We start from the raw sequence: 14,408 nt of genomic DNA, 5'->3' as shown, positions 1-14,408 counted from the left end.
TTGACGGTAGTGAATGACTGTTAGATAAAGAATAACTTATTAACTAATCATGGCCATCTCATAGATCTCGGTTTGAAAGTTTAAGTCTTTTTAGGTCAGTCGACATAACCTCTTCGTTTGAGAGTTATTAGTGTTCTATTGGCTCTACCTTTCAGTAAGTTAACTTTTATACATCAAGGTAAGCGGGGGTAAGATATGGTTATCCATATCACATATTTAACACAAATGATCATGAAGTTCTAGAAAGACGGTATTGTCTTTAGTTTCATGTTTTGGTTTACACAGCGACGATGTCAAAAATTAAAGTAAAACCAAGAATGGAGAGTAATAATTATGATACCCTGATTATCTGAAATATAAAAAACTTTAGTACAGCTGTTCGGAAATATACTTGAATTGGAAGAAATACAAAGCAAATTTTGTACAAATTTCGAGATATATATGGTTAAGTCAATGTTTTAAATCTGAACCCATAATTTGAACTTTATTGTACTGGATAAACTTATGACATCGCTATTTGAATGTCAACATAGAAAGTATCCTCAGAACGAATACAGTTTTTAAACATATCCTAACAATTAGGAAAGTCGGTGAAAAAAGTGTTCATTCAATTACATTTCAACACCAGGGACAACAAGAAACTTAATTTTTGGGTTTACTTCTCAAGTGTTTCGAGATAATAAAATTGGCTTTAGTTAGCAATAATAAGCAATAAATTTTATGAAAGTATTGTAGGAATGGAAATCAAGACACCAATTTCATCATTTCACTAAAACCACCATCTTATCTCAACATAGTGCACGCAGTGTCGAGCCACCTAGACTAGTGGCCATATTGCAACTTGATCAATAGAATTTGATTATCACTAAGAAGGACTTGACACGCATGACATTGATCACCTCCCAGTGATCAGTCAATTGTGATTACATCTCAGTCCTACAGGAGATTGGTCGCGGCCCGGATAGCTCAGTGGTAACGTCTCTGACTGTGAAGCTGAGTGACACGGGATCGAATCCGCCAGGGAGCATCAGTTCCCTCAAGATTACAGGTACACCTTGCTGACGAGTGCCAAGTAGCACGAAACCCGGGTCCAGGGTTTCTTGTTGACCACCTCCAACCATCATCTTACTAAAACCTTCCGTTTATAATGTATATATATCACAGAAGTGCATCCAGAAATTTTCCTCAGATTTTGGTGGAGTTTTGTTCTCTGAGCTGGATGGTTTGGTCACAGAATAAAACTCCACCGAAATCATGCACATGAGTTACAAAACTTCTCCACCAACTCATTCTTCTCAGATCTCTGGTTACTACTAAACAAACATTAAAGTAGTCAACTTTAAAAAATATTTTTATTTCATAGAAAATGGCTGTAATAACTAGATTCACTTGAATAGAAATTGGTGTTTTCAGAAGAAAAAGTGCTGCCACGTTCTCTCTTAATAGCGAATTGAGATAAATTTTTCACTAGTTTAGGTGGCTGAAATCAAACTCATAAATAACGAGCATCTCCAAATTTAGAAATGACTAGTACTTTCATAATTATTTTGATCTTTCGTATTCAGAACAACTATCAGGAATGTCATCACTGAGTTATCCGGAGCCTGAATGACACCCCATGAGTTAATTAGACTGACTGAACACGCTCTTTATTATTGACAATATTTTTTATGAAGATGTTTTTAGAAGATATAACATCTATCTTCGTCAGTGGAATTATATTTTGGAACAGCATATTGATTTTGGAGTTCGAAACGAACGGTACTGGGTTCGAGTCCCAGAGTGAACATCGACTCTGAGATGCAGGTACATCCAGCTGACGAGTCCCAAATGGGACGAAATGCGCGTCCTGGATTCTATGGCTAACCACTATCCATCATTGTTTATATAATCTCTTCCAGTTTTTAATTATTTTCATAATGAAAGTTGATCAGTTGATAGTCTTACATAATATACCTTTGTAATAATCTGAACAAACCTTAAGATTAATAACCGAATTATGTGTCTATAATACTTTAATGGGCTGAAATCTGAATTTCTAACGGTGAGTCTGATCATGACTTATAGTGTATTACTTTTGTCAGATTCAGAAGTGACAATCATTCTATCCTTTTGTAAAAAGTATAAAAACCTGAAATTAGTTTGCCTATTGTAGACGACCTGTATAAACTAGTTACTGGTTAGAACAATAAATTTTCTTATGATGGCTATTTTAATCGTTAGAAAAGTGATACAAGAAGGATATAATTAAGTGATCTTATTTTTAAATTCCATTCCAAATTACTCCGGTTCTACAGTGTTTTCACATTAATATCATTATCGGTATTGGTATTCTTGGCTGAATTTTTGTCAATCTTTGCTTAAATACGTAGACGTTATGTGGATTACCTTCAAATAGACATTTTGTTACAATTTTTTATGGAAAGATGGATCATCACGAGTATTGAAATCGAAGACAGCCTTTTCGTCCTATTTGATATTCATTAGCTAAATATCAACAACAGATCATTAAAAACTTAACTAACAATAAAATAAACATAATCTCTGAACAAGCTGGTAACTTTCCAGACACAGTAGCTGAATAGATAAAAAAATTTAGCGTTTGAAATGAAATGTACACGGTTCAAATCCCGAGGTGAATAACACTGAGATCCAAGTTTCACTCAGTTGATAAGTCTTAAATGATAGTGAGGGGGGTTCTTGATGGGGATTTTTAGTAATTTTTTTATATGTAGTTGAGATCATGAATCAAATGAAGCTAGACCACCATGGAGAACCTGGAAGCACTGGACGGCCGTTTCACCCTATTGTGGGACTCCTCCACGATCCCGCCTCACGACATTCGAACCCAGGACCAACCAACCTCGCGCGAGCACTTAACCGATAGACCGCTGAACAGGCGGGATCGTGGGTGCGCACTGCTGAGGAGTTCCACAATAGGACGAAACGGCCGTCCAGTGCTTCCAGGTTTTCCATGGTGGTCTAGCTTCAATTGACTCATGACTTCAACTATATATGAAAAATATACAAGGTAAGTTTGAATTTATCCTTTTCTTTCTTACAGAACTATTGAATCAATATAAAAATAATATTTTTTTTAAAAAAGTGGAATATTTTGTCCTCGTTAAAGAACAGTCGAAATCATTTTTTTCCCTATTTCTTTTATCTAATATTAAAATGAATGTAATTTATTGTATGTACATTTATTAAATTACTACGTAAATTCTTAATTAAATATTCAGTCAAAATTGTTACCCCCATAAATACAAAAAACTATATTATCCCAATATTTTTTTTTTGTTTACCGTTTGAGAAGAACAATTTATCGATTTAGGATAATTTAATATTTTTAAAAATTTATTATTTTAATCCCTATTGTGAATATGATAATAAAGTTACAAACTTTTTAAAAATTCAATTTGCCTCTATTTCTGAGAAGATAAAATTAAAAAATATTTTTTAATTGATCATCTAAAAATTTATTAAACACATTACTTACTCTTGTTACTCCTCGCGGAGGAGAATAGGCCGCCTATAATTCTGGTTTGTGGTTTTTTCAGTGAGATTTGTTGAAATCATGATTTCAAGTATGAAAATATTGATAAATAGATAATGTAATTATCAGAAAGGTGGATTTGTGGAGATTGTAGTAATTTAATTGTTGAATTCATAAGTCGATTAAAGCTAAACCACGTTGGGAAACTAGGTTTTCCATTATCATCTACTCGCTAGTGACTGTTTTCAAGATGTATTTCCTAGAGTTCTAGTGAGAAGTCGTGACCAATGGAATCCAACCGTGTCTGTTGTGAGGCAGTTACTCACTAAAGAAAAAAGTGAACGGTGGCGCTATTTTGTGGACTAGTTCAAGTAAGACATTAACACTGTTGGATGACAGCTTAATGGTCTAGAAGTTAAGCGTCCGTGTGTGAGACTGAAGGTCTTGGGTTCTAGTCCCGAGTGTGGGATCGTGGATGAGCACTGCTAAGGAGTCCCATACTACGACAAAATGGCCATCTGATGCTTTCAGGTTTTCTATAGTGGTCTCGCTTTAATCGACCTTATGAATTCAATTATTAGATATGTATTTTTCAGAGTTGAAATCATGAGTCAATTGAAGCTAGACCATGATGGAAAACCTGGAAGCAATGGACGGCCGTTTCGTCCTATCGTGGGACTCCTCAGCAGTGCGTATCCACGATCCCGCACTCGCGAGATATGTAATTATTAGTTATAGATGACTGAAATTGTGGTTAAATGATCATATAGTGTGTTTTGTTTTCTTACAAAAATATACTAGATAAAGTTTATTCATAAGTTTTATTTGTTTCTTGGGTATATTGTTTTTTTAATCCGCTTAACAAAATAACTAATGAATCATGTTAATCAGAATTATTATACATTTGTAAGTAGTTTAATCATTTGTTGGAAATATTTCTAAATTTTCTATAATTCAACAATATATACTTAGTGATTAGATTAAGTTCATTTGTAGCAAACTGATGTTGTATACATTCATTATCCATCTTGGCTTAGAATGATGTTGTATACATTTTAAGCATCATATTTATTGACAGTTGTATTATTCAAGTCCTCATGTTTAATAAGAAGACGAAGATTATCAGAACTATGTGATTGATATATTAGCGCAATACATTTCGAACAATCTGATCACACATATACTTGTTAAGAACATTTATATATAAAAATGAAAGGTCAACTAGACTGGAAATGGGGGGTAAGAGGAGACAAGGATAATAATAATAATACATTAGATAGGAATAATATATATTTGTAAAATCTCAGCGAATAAATTTGTAGTAAATCCAACGTTTCGCCTGGCAATCTGGTCCAAGCTTTTTCAAGGATAATTCCTTAAATGTCTTACATCAACTCGGCGCTCAAATACTGTGAAACTATTCGCTCTAATTTAGACGAGAGTTCTTATAAAATAATAATAATTTGAAACCTAATCACTCTGAATAATAACTTAATGTTACCAGGGTAGGTTTAAGGTGAGAAAAACTGTTTTTGAATACACAAAGGTGAATTGAATTTTCGTATGGCTTAGGCTAAACCTTAGTATACGCCCTTTTATACTTTTATACAACACCACATGTATATGTGTGATCAGATTGTTCGAAATGTATTGCATTAATATATCACATAGTTCTGATAATCTTCGTCTTCTTATTACACTATGGAAATTTATCAAAGGGACTAATTGCTTTAAAGTTTTCATGATTAGTTTCTTATCTTATAATGGTGTAGAGTGATTTCGATGATGTAGGATAAACTATTTAGATATAATGTTTAAAAAACTTTAATCAATAATATCTAAACCAAATGTAATTTTGTATATCCGATTTGTGAATACCTTTAGTATTAGATGTAAAATAATGTAAATTGTAACAATATTTTAAACATTAAAAAAAGAACTTGATTATCATAATCAACTTAATGATTATGATCTTTAAAATAACCGATTGTGTTAATGAATAAATATAAAGAGATTCGAACCCAGGACCTACCAGTCTCGCGCCAGAGCACTTAACCGATGAGGTGATTCCTGGAGTTTTAGTGAGAAGTCGTGACCAGTGAAGCTAATGCATGTCAGGTAGAGGCAGGTATCTACCCCAGTACAATGGAAGATGGTCGCGCAATTTCGTGGATTGGTTGAGGTTAGACATTAACACCATTGGATGCCGGCTCAGTGGTCTAGAGGTTAAGTGCTCTGGCGCGAGACTGATAGGTCCTGGGTTCAAATCTCGCGGGAAGGGATCGTGAGTGCGCACTGCTGAGGAGCCCCACAATAGGACGAAGCGGCCGTCGAGTGCTTACAGGTTTTCCATAGTGGTCTAGCTTCAATTGACTCATGATTTCAACTATATAAAATTACTAAAATCTCCACAAAACCCCCTTCTGAAAATATAAAGAGAATTCAACGAAGAAAGTCCTCTTTTAAACAAAATGATTTTCTTCAGATGTACATTCGTATTTATAGTTGTCTGGTAACGATATAACTATAGGAAGATAGAAAAGATAGCATTATAAAGTGATTTGAGACTCCCAATTATAAAATGAGGTTGAGTAATAATCAAGGGGATTAGAAAAGAATAGTAGGATGAAAATAGTTTACAGGTCAGAGTTATGAAAGATAATTGTCCGTTGACTCACGCTTTTTCAACTATGAAAATACTAAATCTCCACAAAAAACCCCTTCTGATAATTGTCCATTTGACAGATATGAAGAAAAACGACAAACAAAGGTCATAATAACAACTGAATAATAATCATGAAAAATTGCTAAAGGATAATGATAACTCGTTACGGTTTAAAATTACAAAGAAAACTCAACTAAAACACGCAGAGGAGAATGCGACCCAATTTTTTGTGATCATTACTCAGTTGTTGTTATGACCTTTATGTTTCTTATTATTCTTCATATCTGTCAAATAGACAATTATCTTTCATAACTCTGACCTGTAAATTATGTTCATTCTTCTGTTCTTCTTTAAATCCTTGATTATACGTAACCTCATTTTATAATTTGAAGTCTCGAATCACTTCATAATGCAATCTTTTCTATCTTCCTATAGTTATATATTTACCAGACAACTATAAATACGAATGTACATCTGAAGAAAATCATTTTGTCGAACAGAGGACTTTCTTCTCTCGATAACGATCTTTGTAAACGAAAAATAATAATAAATTTTCAGAAGGGGTTTTGTGGAGATTTAGTATTTTCATAGTTGAAAGCGTGAGTCAATTGAAGCTAGACCACCATGGAAAACCTAGAAGCACTGGACGTTTGTTTCGTCCTAGTATGGGACATTAACACTGTTGGATGCTGGCTCAGTGGTCTAGAAATTTACCGTTCGCTCGAGTGACCGATAAGTCCTGGATTCGTATCCCGCGATTGGGATCGTGGATGCGCATTTCTGAGGAGTCTCGTACTAGTACGAAATGGCCGTCGAGTGCTTGCAGGTTTTCCATGTTGGTCTAGCTTCAATTAACTCATGAATTCAACTATTGAATCATTATAATATCCACAAAACACCTATCTGATTATAAATTCATATATTTTTAGTACTACAATTTGAGAGAGCACTTGATAAGTAATAAAACTTATGTATGCTTCAATGTCAGATAAATAACTATTAACATTGGTTTATAGTTCGTAAGAAATATTGAATTTCACTATACATATTTGCATTTATAACTGAGCATAACTATGTAAATATACATTTGTATTAGTAACTTCTCTGTGAAACTGATTATTCCTGTTGCTTCAACCAATCTGCTAACTGACAGATAACTTAAATAAAGGACGCGCTGTTGCCATAGCTACGGGAAACGTTAAATTTTATCAGTATAAAATATCTATAAAATGTATAAACTCTCATTCAAGGACGCTTACAAATTGTAATATTTTAAATTGACATTAACTAACAATACACTAGTAGTTTTAACAAATCGTGTCCATTTAATGATAAGCTAGTGTTAATCAGACTTAAAAGTTCCAATAGATTTAATTCGAATGAAATATTAAAACAGTTTGAAATACTGGAATGTATCTGTACAGTCTGTTCTTCCATATTTCTTGGAAATGAGAGATTCTATAGACTATAACAATGTTTACACAAACTCATAATTAATTAAAATTCACTTAGTATTGTTTGTTTGAATCTTCCCATTGATGTTTAGGACTGCAGTTGATCAGTCTCTTATTGGCATATGTGCATACTGTGCGTATTGTCTCGATATAGCCTTATTTCACAAGCATTGTAAGCAAAGATGGAGTTTGAGGCGGAAGGTACTGGGTTCGAGTCCCAGAGTGAACATCAACTCTGAGATGCAGGTACATCCAGCTGGCGAGTCCCAAATAGGATGAAACGCGCGTCCTGGATTCCACTGCTAGCCACTATCCATCCTTGCTCATAATTAATTTGTTCAAATGATATCCATCAGGGATTGATTTCTGTTTGCGAACAATAAAATAAGCAGAAAGCACTGAACAGTTGTTTAGATCTATTATGAAACTTGTCAGTAATACTTACTAGTAAGACCTTCAACGAAAGGAACCTAGAACCTTTGGATCTCGAAATAAACTAGTCTTCTCAGTACCAGTAAGCTGGAATCCGGATATCCCTATTTTCAACGTCAATCAATTCTCAATAAATCACAATCACTACGTCATGTTATGGGTGATAAATTATTCACTTCAGATATGACTGAACTCTATAAGTCACGATTTCTCAACAGGACGTCAGTAAGTCATCTCGTTATATGTAAGTGAACTATAATAACAAATGTCATCTACAATTTAAGTTCATCTTCAACAAAACATTACCTTTTGAAAATACATGTAATCACCTTCAACGTAATTATCAATATAAATGTATAAGCGCTCACGCGCGAGACTAATAGGTCCTGGGCTCGAATCTCATGGGACAGGATAGTGGATGAGTAATTCTGAGGAGTCCCATACTAGGACAAAACGGTCATCCAGTACTTTTAGATTTTCCATGTTGGTCTAGCTTTAATTGACTCATGAAGGTAACATTTAGGCTTAAAAATTATAACATATTGACTTATCCCAAAAATTTAATTCATTTTTTCTTACTTACATGTATACAATCATGAGTGTAGCTCGTATCTTCTGAAACATCTATCAATCAAGCAATTTGAGGACATTCGAAAGTTATTCAAAGAACGTTTTTTTTTGCATATATATTACAAAAACAGAATTTATTTATTTAAAACAAAAATAGACAACATTTTGAAAAAAAACAAACAAACTTTCAATTCTTCACTTTTCATAAGATATTGAATCAATCTTCAATTTGATGGACATGAGAATCGATTGATTTATTCTAGTTTAGTCGAAAGAAATTCACTTTAAAAAAGGATTTACGCCAAACATTAGTTTTGAAGAAAAAGAAAAAAAGTAAGGGAAATAATGATCACATGAATGTAATGATTAATGGGTTGTTTGTCGAGATTTTTAGTAATTTTTTATATATAGTTGAAATCATGCATCAATTGAAGCTAGACCACCATGGAAAGCCTGGAAGCACTGGATGGCCGTGGATTGGTTGAAGTTAGACATTAACACCATGGGATGCCGGCTCAGTGGTCTATCGGTTATGTGCTCGCGCGCGAGACTGATAGGTCCTAGGTTCAAATCTCGTGAAGCGTGACAGTGGATGCGCACTGCTGAGTAGTCCCACAATAGGACGAAACAACCGTCGAGTGCTTGTAGGTTTACATCATGAATTGAGCATAGTTTTGTAGTCATTGAAAACCACAAAGCATTGGACAATTAATTCACGCTGATATAAGACTATTCAGTAATGCCCATTCAAGTGGACCCGAGCGACCTAGGCTGGGGTCTTCAATTCTTGTCCAGAGAGCTTAAATTTTGCACCGTTTAGTTGACATTCATTGATTTATGTTTCTACATTTAATCTAATCTCCAAATTATCCTACCATCATTCTTAGTCTCTATTGTAAAATACGAAATTTAACAGTCCCACTCGCGTTCTGCAGTAAAAATAATCATATTCATACTGGTAAGTACTTTCAGGAGATAATTCCTGGAATTCTAGTTAGTAAACTGTTTAGTCGGTTTCCGAGAACTACAGTGGGGCCTCTAGGCCCTGAAGGGGCCAAAGAGTTTCCATCCAGTCAAAACATGATGGACCTTTCTAGAACATCAACGTGGCATGATACTGTTAGATAGTAGCATAATGTCTCTTTGTCGATTGGCCGAATCATAATGTTGATTTAACAAATGCTAATATCCATCGCTTCTCGGCTCTCCGAGCTAAGATCATGTGTGTATCATACCTATAAATACCCGTGATTTTCTGAATATTTCTATTTTAACCAAATAAACACTTCTCCAACGTTTCTTCTGTCTTCTGATTTGTGGCGTTCAATTTTCAAACGTTCGAGTGTCGTAGTCGTAAATTTTATTCTCTGTCAATCAAGTTGCGAACTTAAGATAATCATGACCAGTAAAGTCCAACCATGTCAGATGTGGAACATTTTCTTACCGATACTATTCAATGACAGTTATCCAATGGGTAGGATTGATTAAAGTTGAAAATGCAAACCACTGGATGAAAAGCATTGAGTATGAAACCTGAAGTTCTTAGTACATTTATCACGATCTTATCTGGTATTTTTTCATCTGTCTTTACTGTTTCCCTCTTCCATATCGGCACAAAATTTCATCTTGTTTTTCAAAACTTTTCCTTAAACAACGTGTTTATTTAATATTTCGTTTTTCGAATTACCCTTTATCAACCTACAAACTACTTGTATTTAAGTATGTAGGTTTGTAAGGAACGAGAACACAAGTGAGAACAATGAAATGTGTTTGAACACCAAATTTATAAAACATCTTGGTAAAATCTGAGAACCATACAGTAAATACTTCATTTACAAAATGTCAATCAATTGTCTCAACTTGATTGCTCCTTTCGCAAATATCAGTCAATCGTCTTAGACTTCACCGTTTCTGCATTTCTAATACCAAATACTTTCTGTTCCTTTTCTTTCCTCCTCGATCTTTTTGAGCTTCTGCCATCAGACATTCTATTCCTGACTAGCATTATTTTGTACAATAGAATTCTTTTAAATGATTATCAAGTTCAATTAAATTTATTACCAAGATCATTGTATCATTTAAAGTACACATATTCCCCTCGATTTCTGATTAATTAACCTAATAGTACAAATCCATTGTAAACAATATGACGTTCGTTATTATTATTATTGTGATTGTGACCATCATTTAAGAAAAGTTTAATATGTAAATCTATTCATTTCAAAATAAACAAAAAGACAAGGAAGGGAGTTTATTTACAAAAATTAATTAAAATCTCAATAGAATAAAAAGAATCAAACTTATATAGAACATAAGTAGAAAGAAGAACATTTTTTGAAAATAAATAATCAAATAATGAATTGATTTTATAATCAGAAAGGGGTTTTGTGAAGATTTTAGTATTTTCATAGTTGAAAGCATGATTTAATTGAAACTAGACCACCAAAGAAAACCTGGAAGCACTCGACGGCCGGATCAGTGGTCTATCGGTTAAGTGTTGTGGCGCGAGACTGGTAGGTTCTCGGTTCGAGTCTTGCGAGGCGAGATCGTGGATGCCAACTGCTGAGGAGTTTCACAATAGGACGAAACAGCTGTTAGTGCTTCCACGTTTTTCATGGTGGTCTAGCTTCAATTGACTCTTGCTTTCAATTATGTAAATTGATTTTATGTTGCAATGAATGTAGTAAATTATTTGAATTAAATTATAATCACAATAGTAACTGTGAGGATGCGGATCGGCAAAGCAAGAGCAGTATATTTACAACTGAAGAACATCTGGAATTCGAAACAACTGTCTGTCAACCAACACCAAGATTAGAATTTTTAATACAAATGTCAAGACACTTCTTCTGTATAGGGCGGAAACCTGGAGAAATAGGAAAGCTATCATCCAGAAGATACAAGTGCTTATTAACAGTTGTCTTCGCAAGATAATTCGAATCCGTTAGCCAGACACTATGAGCAACATTCTACTGTGGGAGAGGACAAACCAAATTCCATCCATCGGAGGAAGAAATCAGGAAGAAGCGTTGGAAGTGGATAGGAAACACATTGAGTAAAGCACCCAACTGCGTCACAAGGCAAGCTCTCACATGGAATCCTGAAGGCTAATGGAGAAGAGGAAGACGAAGGAACACATTACTCCGAGAAATAGAAACAGACATGAGGAGAATAAACAAAAATTGGATAGAACTAGAAAAGAAGGCCCAGTAGTGTGTGTTGGAGAATGCTGGCCGGTGGCCTATGCTCAATTGGGGGTAACAGGCGTAAGTAAGTAAGTAAGTCAGTAAGCATAATAGTAACTACATCTTGGTTACCCCTTCTTCACATTTTCTCACGGAGCTAGTACTTTATATATATATATATATATGTATATATATATATATATATGATTGTACAGTTTGATAATAAATTTGTTGAAAAAAGATCCCTTCACCGAACTTTGTGTTTTTTAATAAGGAAGTAGTTAGTAGTATTAGTAGTATATTTTTTTCAATCAAATAAATATGGTGAAGAATTTTATTGATAAGTTAAAACAAATAAACTGTGTGTTTGAATCCTTAAAATCCTGAAGGGGAACAGAAAATAAATAGACAAAATAACACATTGCATTGAGAATCGGAAGCAGATATCAAAAGAATGAATAGCAACTGGAAACAATTGGAAAGGATTTTCAAGGACATAGTTCGATAGTGTATGTTCATGGTTGGTGTATGTTCTTTCACTAGAGGTAATAGGCATAAGTAAGTAAGTGTTGAAGATCGGATATTTGCTATTTAAGATAGATAGTTTCATTCACCATGTAAAGACTATTCTGACAAGACAGAATAAATAAGAAAAGGCCAATTATCTTATTTTACAATTTAGTGTAATTGTTATGGAATATTAATATTAATTTAACAATACATTAATGATTGGAATAGACTTAAACTAAACTGAATGTTGTGTCCTCAAATTCATTCACCATCATTTTGTTGAAGGAAACAAGGTGAAACATTTACAAACGTTTGTCAGAATTAAAAATTTATGTTTGTACATTCTCGTTGTCCATGTTAGAAACTGCAAGTGATTAGTCTCTTTTGTCATATATGTATCCTAAACACATTGCCTGAATATTTTTAATAAATGTAGTTAGTATTCAGTTGTCGGATTCAGGATGCACATTTAGTCATTAACAACAACTATGAGAGAACACAAATACTTACAAAGAAAATTCATAATCTTTGCACAAAGTAGTCCACTATGGAATATCAATGTTAAAATGTAGATAAATCTAACACAACTAGGATAAAACCGATGTCCTATATTCCACTACCCAACTTTACTAAAACCATAATTCGAATTATTCATGAGGAATGAACACTTGAGGAAGTGGATCGGACATACATTAAGAAAATCACCAATGTGCATCACGAGGCAATCTCTAACTTGGAATCCGGAAGGGAAGTGGAAAAGAGGAAGGCCAAAGAACACATTACGTCGGGAAATAGAAGCAGATATGAAAAGGATGAATAACAAATGGAAAGAATTGGAAAGGATTGTTTGGGACAGAGTTGGATAGAGAATGCTGGTGAGTGGCCTATGCTCCTTTACGAGGGGTAACAGGCGTAAGTAAGTAATTTTGCCTTAAACCTGCCGACTTATCGCATTATAAATTTGGATATATAGTTGTAGAACCTAAAGAGAATGAATTGTAAATAATCTTCGTCAATCATTTATCTGTTTTAATATGATAGGAATTTTTCTAGAAAGTTTAACACAATAAATAAAACTCTAAGTTACTTAAAACTTTAATGGTGATGAACTATTCTCGATACGTAGATTTGACAGGAACATGGTCCACAAGATTACTTTGACTTTGCTAAGAAAATGAACATGAAATATTGTTACGCTGCATTAGACAACATGAACAATGGAAAAATGGTTTGTGAAAGTTTTCATAAAACTATCTCAATGTATTTTTATCACAGTTAACAAACAATCAGCATCATTCGCATAAACTCTCTTATTCTTTATTACAATAAGGTAAATAAAAGTTTTAGAATTAATATGGTCATTTAATCAATAGATTTGTATAGGGTTCGGTAACTGTTGATTGTAGTTTCCTTTATGGACTGACTTCGACTGGGTAACACATGAAAACAATGGATCACTTCAAAAGTCAGTAACTATGAGATAAAATAATTTTCGAGTTAAATCAATAGATGACTGAATTTGGGAGTGTAGACAATCGAATTCCAACTCTACAGTCTTATTACAATGAGGTTGCATGAAATGTGAATGTTTTGAGTTTGATTTATGGTGAGATCGCATATTAGGACAAAACATTTGTTCAATTTCCTGTAGTTTGATTTGGTTTTCTTATTGAATTTTATGACAAAGACTATCCTTGAAATAACTAATTATGTTGACAATCAAGTCTGAAAAAATGAAACACAATTAAGTAGTAGAGTTTATATTATCCCTATAATTCAGATTTTGAATTGTAACATAAAAAGATATATGGAAAAGATATAAATACTTCACTTTCCTGTTAGACTTGTTGAAATCATAACTGAAATTATTTCGCATCTAATTGGGATAGTATAATATTTTAATCTGATCGAATATATTCTGACGATGACAATAATATCAGAAGAGGTTTCTTTGTGGAGATTTCAGTAATCTTATAGTTAAAATCATGAATCAATTGAAGCTAGACCACTGTGAAAAACCTGTAAGCACTGGACGGCCGTTTCGTCCTATTGTGGGACTCCTCAACAGTGTGCATCCACGATCCCGCGCGCGAGAC

This window comes from Schistosoma mansoni, chromosome W, assembly GCF_000237925.1.
Source record: "Schistosoma mansoni strain Puerto Rico chromosome W, complete genome".
NCBI classification, from domain to species: Eukaryota; Metazoa; Platyhelminthes; class Trematoda; order Strigeidida; family Schistosomatidae; genus Schistosoma; species Schistosoma mansoni.
Note: the sequence above shows the minus strand (reverse complement) of the source record.